Source organism: Salmo trutta, chromosome 15 (genome assembly GCF_901001165.1).
Source record: "Salmo trutta chromosome 15, fSalTru1.1, whole genome shotgun sequence".
Lineage (NCBI taxonomy): Eukaryota > Metazoa > Chordata > Actinopteri > Salmoniformes > Salmonidae > Salmo > Salmo trutta.
This window is the reverse complement of record NC_042971.1, coordinates 17,596,015-17,605,942: the sequence shown is the minus strand read 5'-3', so window position 1 is coordinate 17,605,942 and position 9,928 is coordinate 17,596,015. Positions and strand designations below refer to the sequence as shown.

At 49.3% G+C, this 9,928-nt stretch overlaps 1 protein-coding gene across 5 annotated transcripts in view; it reads right to left on the bottom strand.

Annotated features, from left to right (window-relative positions):
- dlg2 (discs, large homolog 2 (Drosophila)) overlaps positions 1 to 9,928 on the bottom strand; it is a 389,583-nt gene that overhangs the window by 35,035 nt on the left and 344,620 nt on the right. The gene's annotated exons all lie outside the window — the stretch shown is intronic.

Here is a 9,928-nt window from a genome sequence, read left to right as displayed (position 1 = left end):
TTCAATTGGAGGCAGCTGTTCCTCCTTTCCTCTAATTGAAGGTCCTATTTAGTAGGGGTGTTTTTCCATGGGTTTTGTGGGTCGTTGTCTCCGTGTATAGTCAGTGAACCTTACAGGACTGTTTTTCGTCATTTGTTTAGTATAAGTATTTTTGTTTTGGTTTTCTTCAATAAAAGAAGATGAGAATACATATACCCGCTGCATTTTGGTCCACTCACTACAACGATTATGACAGAGAGACAGAATAACAACAACAAAAATCCAGAAAAACATGTTATAAATTGATTTGCATTTATTTGAGGGAAATAAGTATTTGACCCCCTCTCAATCAGAAAGATTTCTGGCTCCCATGTGTCTTTTATACAGCTAACGAGCTGAGATTAGGAGCACACTCTTAAAGGGAGTGCTCCTAATCTCAGTTTGTTACCTGTATAAAAGACACCTGCCCACAGAAGCAATCAATCAATCAGATTCCTAACTTTCCACCATGGCCAAGACCAAAGAGCTCTCCAAGGATGTCAGGGACAAGATTGTAGACCTACACAAGGCTGGAATGGGCACAAGACCATCGCCAAGCAGTTTGGTGAGAAGGTGACAACAGTTGGTGAGATTATTCGCAAATGGAAGAAACACAAAATAACTGTCAATCTCCCTCGGCCTGGGGCTCCATGCAAGATTTCACCTCGTGGAGTTGCAATGATCATGAGAACGGTGAGGAATCAGCCCAGAACTACACGGGAGGATCTTGTCAATGATCTCAAGGCAGCTGGGACCATAGTCACCAAGAAAACAATTGGTAACACGCTACGCCGTGAAGGACTGAAATCCTGCAGCGCCCGCAAGGTCCCCCTGCTCAAGAAAGCACATATACATGCCCATCTTAAGTTTGCCAATGAACATCTGAATGATTCAGAGGACAACTGGGTGAAAGTGTTGTGGACAGATGAAACCAAAATGAAGCTCTTTGGCATCAACTCAACTCACCGTGTTTGGAGGAGGAGGAATGTTGCCTATGGCCCCAAGAACACAATCCCCACCGTCAAACATGGAGGTGGAAACATTATGCTTTGGGGGTGTTTTTCTGCTAAGGGGACAGGACAACTTCACCGCATCAAAGGGACGATGGACGGGGCCTACTTCCCTCAGCCAGGGCATTGAAAATGGGTCGTGAATGGGTATTCCAGCATGACAATGACCCAAAACACACAGCCAAGGCAACAAAGGAGTGGCTCAAGAAGAAGCACATTAAGGTCCTGGAGTGGCCTAGCCAGTCTCCAGACCTTAATCCCATAGAAAATCTGTGGAGGGAGCTGAAGGTTCGAGTTGCCAAACGTCAGCCTCGAAACCTTAATGACTTGGAGAAGATCTGCAAAGAGGAGTGGGACAAAATCCCTCCTGAGATGTGTGCAAACCTGGTGGCCAACTACAAGAAACGTCTGACCTCTGTGATTGCCAACAAGGGTATTGCCACCAAGTACTAAGTCATGTTTTGCAGAGGGGTGAAATACTTATTTCCCTCATTAAAATGCTAATCATTTTATAACATTTTTGACATGCGTTTTTCTGGAATTTTTTTTGTTATTCTGTCTCTCACTGTTCAAATAAACCTACCATTAAAATGATAGACTGATCATTTCTTTGTCAGTGGCCAAACGTACAAAATCAGCAGGGGATCAAATACTTTTTTCCCTCACCGAACATATACATGGCCACTGACCTAGTTGCAAAGTGCTGCGTTGTGGATTGTAAATTCCCGCTTAGACAGATTGTTGTGACAGGCCTAACACTTATTACATAACAATAGATTGCCATCTACTGGAGGATTAAAGGAACGATTCACTGATTTTTAACATCATTTAGCACCATACCACTATGTGTGAAAATGTCACCTTTGAATATGAAGTTAAAAATCTGTGAAATTCTGCTTTAAAGTAATTGGGTAAAGCAGTGGTACCCAAAAACATTTAAGGTGTGTCTCAAACAATTTGTGAAATAAGGTTAGGGTACGACATTGTCCGAGCATGGTGATTAGTACGTTTTCCTATAATACAAGGGGAGTTTCTCAATTTAGGGGAGGTTCTCAATTGGGTTAAGTCTGTCCTCTCCTCGACTCCTGCGTCCTCCTCTCTTCCGTGAGCTGGAAACCGATAAGTAGTCAAAAAGTGTGTCAACTTGTTAGTAGGTGAACGGAGAAGTATGCTATTCTACTGACCTCCTTCGGCAGAGGTCACACAAGAGTATTCTCCCACCTGCTAGCGCGGAAGTGTTTTGAAATCTTTTGATGTCTCCTCGATTACGTTTGACCATTTTCAAAAGCAGGCGAGGAGAGTACGGAGGAGAGGACGCAAGGAGTCGAGCAAAACCAATTGATTCTCTCATTGCCTACCACAAATCTGTGAATAGAGCAGACAAATTCTAATCTGGACCATTTTCATTCTTTCAATCTAATTAGGGCTGGCACGATAATTGGATAATCAATTAAGGATGAAGACAGTCATGAAATTAAAATAACCGTCAAAACCGTTGAAATAAATGTATATATATATATATATATATATATATATATATTTAAACGGTTTTGACGGTTATTTGAATATATATATAGATATATATATCTATATATATATATAGTACATTTTTTTCAATAAATACAATTTTAAACAAAAAATAAATATATATATATAATTATTTTTAGTTTGAAATTGTATTTATTAAAAAAAAATGTACTTCATATTTAAGTCAGAAACTTTACCCAAAAGCATAAAAGTAAAAGTAAGCCTGATTTACCTCTAACAGCCCACAGGAGGGAGGAGAGGAGACAAAAGTATAGCCGGTTTTAGAATGTTGTGTCATGGAACGATCAGCTGACTGAAAAAGTGAAAGCCAGGCATTCAAAAAGATGACGTGCGAGTGAGTTAGTTTCTGTGGTAACGTGATGAAACTGTGTTTCTCCTTCCTGTAGCCAACTCAAACGATTAGAACGGCGACCGCTGTCATTTGGCTGACAAATAACCTTCCTCCAAAATGCCATGACCGTCACAGCCCTACCTCTAATCTGGGACTGCAGTACCAGCAGTAATCCGGACCCTCAGGCTCGGATTTGGAAACCCCTGCAATAGCTCATCTATAAAACAAAATAGAGCACGTAAAGTAAAAGAACAAAGCGGGGTCTCCGCCACTTGTTTTGGTATATAGCTGAGGGCAGGGCCAACCATCAGTGTCTGCATGGCTTAACCTGCCAGCACCCAACAGAGCGTTGCTTCCAAAATGTAACAGTAGATGGCAACCAAACTCCAGATGGCATCTGAATGTCCTTTAATGTAGCACAAAAGCTTGATCTGAACTTGAAATGCAGCCATGTATTTGAAATCTTCTTAATGTAGCTAATAATATTGGTTGGGATGTAATTATATCCATGGAAATGGGGATATATACATGTTTTGTGCTTAGACCAGCTTTGAGTATACGCTGAGTGGGAAAAACATTAAGAACTAATATTCAGTTAGATGGACTCTACAAGATGTCGAAAGCTTTCCACAGGGATGCTGGCCCATGTTGATTCCAGTCTTTCCCACAGTTGTGTCAAGTTGGCTGGATGTCCTTTTTGTGGTGGACCATTCTTGATACACACGGAAAATTGTTTAGCGTGGAAAACCCCGGCAGCATTGCAGTTCTCGACACAAACCAGTGCACCTGGCATCTACTACCATACCCTGTTCAAAGGCACTTAAATATTTTGTATTTTCCCTTCACCCTCTGAATGGCACACATACACAATCCATGTCTCTTAAATATCCTTCTTTAACCTTAACCTGTCTCCTTCATCTACACTGGCTGAAGTGGATCTAACAAGTGACGTCAATAAGGGATCATAGCTTTCACCTGGATTCACCTGGTCAGTCTATGTCATGGAAAGACCAGGTGTTCTTAATGATTTGTATACTCAGTGTATATTTGAGAGACAATGAGCATGGTTGACCCCGTTGCTAGGAATGACAAGCTGCTTTCACCACTCTCATTAATAATACTACATGTATTACATTTGTAAAGTGATTTTCATTATACAAGAACAATCTCAAAGTGAATAACATAGACAAATAGTTAAAAAAAAAAACTAAACAAATATATCTGACCATATCATGAAAGCAACAATCAAAGTCTAGGAGGAAGGATAGGCCAGTTGATAGAGATGAGTCTTACGGACTGCTTTAAAAGCTCCAACAGTCTGAACAGCTTGGAGACTATCTGGAAGGGAGTTCCATAGCTGTGGTGCACGGGAGGTAAAGGTACGGTAGACGCACCCTTTTTAAAGGCTATTGAGATGCATTAAAATCAGAGATCGTTATTGGACAAGTTCAGGTAGTCCTTCCTGTTTCGGCTGTTTTCTTCCAATACGACCCTTCCAATCAGGGTCGTATTCTAGTGAATACGACCCTGATTCACATTATGCTTCTGTGAGAATACACATGGTATTTAAGCCAGGGTTGTTAATAAATCATTAGAGTGGGCCCTTGCCCTCCCAGTGTCCCCAAAGTCCCCCCTGTGACAGCAACACAGACAGCTGAAACCCATTGATATGGAGAGAGGAACGGTCAGGCACCTAGAGGCCCACCGCAGGCCATTCTAGGCTAGGACACAGGGAGGTAGCCTACAGTCAAAATGCTAATGCTAACATGGTTCTGTAATATCTATTCAGCACACCAGCAATAGCTAATTGACGTTTGCGGCACCAAGGCAACCACAGCATCTCACCGTAATCATGTGGGCGAATGAGAAAACAGAACATTCGTTGTGAATTCCACCTCTCTCTGGGTAAGCTCAGACAACCAATTCCGCCTATGCATTAAGCAAGCTCCATGAAATGCCTTTCTCTTCTTGCCTCATTATTTCATGTCACCTTTTGTTAGGCTCTCCCAGAATCTTTGTACTCATGCATCCCTTTGATATTTAAGTGTTCAAATCTGAAAATGTGGTAAGAAGAACGCCATGAACGTGAGAAGCAAACCGACGTTTTGAATAGACTGTTGGGTAGGTTACGGAGCATATCTACTGCATATGTGCTTTGCTTCAACATTTCAAATGTCCAGAAAACGTTTATTTTCAACCTTCCCGCAAAAGTTAACTAATGTTAATCGGTCTGATATTCTGTATAACCTTTGTGCAACAAGTGAAAATATAAATTCTGACGGATATATATAACTCAACTTACAGCAATCGCATAATGAGTGTGCACAACACAGTTTAGAAATTGAAAAATTGCTATTGACTGTGGGTGGGCATCCTCTATCAGCATCCACCCACAGCCACTCAATTTCTGCGGGTGAGAGCGAGCGAGAAATGTAAATACAACCCATGTTTATTTATTTTCCCTTTTGTACTTCTACTATTTGCATATTGTTATAAACACTGTAAACAGCCATAATGTAACGTTTGAAATGTCTCCATTCTTTAGAAACCTTTATGAGTGTAACGTTTACTGTTCCATTCTGATTGTTTATTATCTATTTCACTTGCTTTGGCAATACAATACATTTCCCATGCCAATAATTCCCATTGAATTGAGAGCGCGAGAGCCACAGTCAGTGTGTCACGAATCCCACCGAAGGTGGCTCCCCTGCCTGCTCGGGCGGCGCTCGGCGGTCGTCGTCACCGACCTACTAGCCGCCGCTGATCCTTTTTTCCTTTTCGTTTGGTATGTCTTATTGTTTGCACCTGTCCCTCATTTGGTTTATTGATTTTGGTTATTTAAGCCTGGTTAGCCCGCCCAGTGTTGTGCGGGATTATTTAGCGTCAGGTTGTGTTTTTGTATTTGGATGTGCTGGCGATCTACTACTATTATCTTTTATGCATGCTATGCACCTGTTCTGGGCAATTTGCATTTTTTCCACGCCGGTTGTGTTGGCGTCGTTTGTGTTGTGTTTTATTTAATAAACAGAAAGTTCCTTACCTCTGCTCTCTGCGCCTGACTCCTACCACCACTCCTAGCAACTATTGACAGAATCCCGCACCCGCTATGGAGTCAGCAGGAGCAGCCTCCCCTCCTCTCCCATCGATGGAGGAACGGGTCCTTCACCATACCACCATCCTCCACCGAATCGGCTCAGCGATGGAGCAGATGATGGAAAGGATGGACCGATGGGAGAGGAGTGGCCTCCCTACCGCATCCCCAGCCCCAAATCCCCCTCCACCATCTACCCCTCCACCGACGTCCGGACCCGGAGCCCTACGCCTGGCTCTCCCCAGGGAGTACGATGGAGCGGCGGCTGGGTGCCAGGGGTTCCTGCTACAGTTGGATTTGTACCTGGCTACCGTTCATCCAACTCCCTCGGGAGAGGAGAGCGTAAGCGTCCTCGTCTCCTGCTTAACGGGACGTGCCCTGGAGTGGGCCAACGCAGTGTGGTATGGTCCAGACTCGGCAAGGGATCATTACCCCGAGTTCACCCGCCGTTTCCGGGCCGTGTTCGACCACCCAGCTGAAGGCCGGGCGGCGGGTGAACGGCTGTTCCACCTGCGTCAGGAGACGAGGAGCGCACAGGACTTTGCTCTGGAGTTCCGGACCTTGGCTGCTGGAGCGGGGTGGAACGACAGGGCCCTGATGGACCACTATAGGTGTAGCCTCCGGGAGGACGTCCGCCGTGAGCTAGCCTGTCGGGACTCTACCCTGTCACTGGATGAACTGATCGACATGTCCATTCGTCTTGACAATCTGCTGGCTGCGCGCGGGCGTCCAGACGGGGTCCTGTTGGTTCCACCTCCAGGTCCTCCAGCTCCCATTCCTATGGAGCTAGGGGGGGCCGCGTCCAGGGGAACCGGAGGAGGAGGCTCCCCTTGTCCCCAGTGTGGTCGGAGAGGACACACTACCGACCGGTGCTGGGGGAGCTCCTCTGGGAATCGGGATGGCAGGCGGAGCACTCCTCGTCCATCTCAGGTGAGTAAGCACCAACCTCACCCAGAGCCCCCTGTTGGTCACATGTTCGTTTTAGTAACTTTCCCCTTGTTTTCTCCCTCTTTCCAGCATAAGGCGCTAGTCGATTCAGGCGCAGCTGGAAACTTTATGGATCGTGGGCTCGCATTAAGGCTAGGGATTCCCCTGGTATCGTTGGACCAACCTTTCCCCGTGCACTCCTTAGATAGCCGACTATTAGGGTCAGGACTGGTCAGGGAGGCCACGGTGCCACTGGACATGGTAACGCAGGGGGATCATGGAGAACGGATTAGTCTCTTCCTCATTGATTCTCCTGCGTTTCCAGTGGTGCTGGGGATTCCCTGGCTGGCCAATCACAATCCCAATATTTCGTGGAGACAGGGGGTTCTCAGAGGGTGGTCAGAGGAGTGCTCAGGCAGGTGTAAGGGAGTTTCCATCGGTGCGACGACGGTGGAGAGTCCAGACCAGGTTTCCACAGTGCGCATTCCCTCAGAATATGCCGATTTGGCTATCGCCTTGTAACGGCTGTCGTCTGAAGAAGTGGACCAAGGTGCAGCGGAGTTAGTGTTCATTATTAGAATTTAATGTAAACAACATGAACACTATACAAAACAAGAAACGAGTAAACCGACAGCAAACAGTCCTGTCTGGTACAAAAACACTGACAGAAACAATTACCCACAAACCCAAAGGAAAAACATGCTCCTTATGTGTGACTCCCAATCAGCAGCAACGAGCTTCAGCTGTGCCTGATTGGGAGCCACACACACGGCCCAAAACAAAGAAATACAAAAACATAGAAAAAGGAACATAGAACGCCCACCCAATTTAACACCCTGGCCTAACCAAAATAAAGAACAAAAACCCTTCTCTGTGGCCAGGGCGTTACAGTACCCCCCCCCAAAGGTGCGGACTCCGGCCGCAAAACCTGACTCTGAAGGGGAGGGTCCGGGTGGGCCTTCTTACGGCGGCGGCTCAGGTGCGGGACGTGGCCTCTGCTCCACCCTTGACGTCGCCCTCTTCGGTGGCGCACCTGGCCGCGCCGAAGGTCTGGTGGGCGACACTGACTGCGCCCGGCTGGCGGCCGGCGATGGTTGCGCCCGGCTGGCGGGCGACCCTTGTTGCGCCCGGCTGGCGGGCGACCCTGGCTGCGCCCGGCTGGCGGGCGGCCCTGGCTGCGCCCGGCTGGCGGGCGGCGATGGTTGCGCCTGGCTGGCGGGCGACCCTGGCTGCTCTGACGGCACTGACCCAGGATTCACCAGGCTGGGGAGACATGACAGAGGCCTGGCCCTAGGCGTAGGCACAGGACTCACCGGGCTGGCGGGCGTCCCTGGCCACTCCGGCAGTTCGGGGCAGTCTGGCCACTCCGGCAGGTCGGGGCAGTCTGGCCACTCCGGCAGGTCGGGGCAGTCTGGCCACTCCGGCAGGTCGGGGCAGTCTGGCCACTCCGGCAGGTCGGCGCAGTCCGGCCACTCCGGCAGGTCGGCGCAGTCCGGCCACTCCGGCAGGTCGGCGCAGTCCGGCCACTCCGGCAGGTCGGCGCAGTCCGGCCACTCCGGCAGTTCGGCGCAGTCTGGCCACTCCGGCAGTTCGGCGCAGTCTGGCCACTCCGGCAGTTCGGCGCAGTCTGGCCACTCCGGCAGTTCGGCGCAGTCTGGCCACTCCGGCAGTTCGGCGCAGTCTGGCCACTCCGGCAGTTCAGCGCAGTCTGGCCACTCCGGCAGTTCAGCGCAGTCTGACCTCTCTGGCGACTGTTGACTGGCGGGCAGCTCTGACGACTGTTGACTGGCGGGCAGCTCTGACGACTGTTGACTGGCGGGCAGCTCTGACGACTGTTGACTGGCGGGCAGCTCTGACGACTGTTGACTGGCGGGCAGCTCTGACGACTGTTGACTGGCGGGCAGCTCTGACGACTGTTGACTGGCGGGCAGCTCTGACGATGGTTGACTGGCGGGCAGCTCTGGCGATGGTTGACTGGCGGGCAGCTCCGGCGACGGTTGACTGGCGGGCAGCTCCGACGACTGTTGACTGGCGGGCAGCTCCGACGACTGTTGACTGGCGGGCAGCTCCGACGACTGTTGACTGGCGGGCAGCTCCGACGACTGTTGACTGGCGGGCAGCTCCGACGACTGTTGACTGGCGGGCAGCTCCGACGACTGTTGACTGGCGGGCAGCTCCGACGACTGCTGACTGGCAGGGCTGGGGACACGCACCTTGGGCTTGGTGCGGGGAGCAGGGACGGGCCGGACAGGACTGGGGACATGCACTGTGGACTTGGTGCGGGGAGCAGGGACGGGCCAGACAGGACTGTGAACACGCACTGGTGAACTGAAGCGTGGAGCCGGTTTTGCCACTCGTCCTGGCTGGATGCCCTTCCTAGCACGGCATGTGCTGGGCATGTCCACCGGACGCACCGGGCTGTGCGGACGCACTGGCGACACAGTGCGCAACTCCGCCTCCCATGGCTCCTCCTCCAGATCTTCCTTCAGCAGGTCCTCAATAAACCACCTCATCTGCGTCTCCTCCTCTGCCGTCATCCCCCACGAGAGCAGTGGTCTGGGCTCCTCCTCTGCCCTTCCGGACCACCCCATTAGCCCCCCCAAAAAAATTTCTTGGGGGTGTCTTCCGGGTTTCCTCGACCGACGCCAGCGACCCCGTCTGCTGGCCGGCGTCTCCTCCATCGCCCGGATCTCCCTCTTCCGCTGCTTGGTCCCTTGGTGGTGGGTAATTCTGTAACGGCTGTCGTCTGAAGAAGTGGACCAAGGTGCAGCGGAGTTAGTGTTCATTATTAGAATTTAATGTAAACAACATGAACACTATACAAAACAAGAAACGAGTAAACCGACAGCAAACAGTCCTGTCTGGTACAAAAACACTGACAGAAACAATTACCCACAAACCCAAAGGAAAAACATGCTCCTTATGTGTGACTCCCAATCAGCAGCAACGAGCTTCAGCTGTGCCTGATTGGGAGCCACACACACGGCCCAAAACAAAGAAATA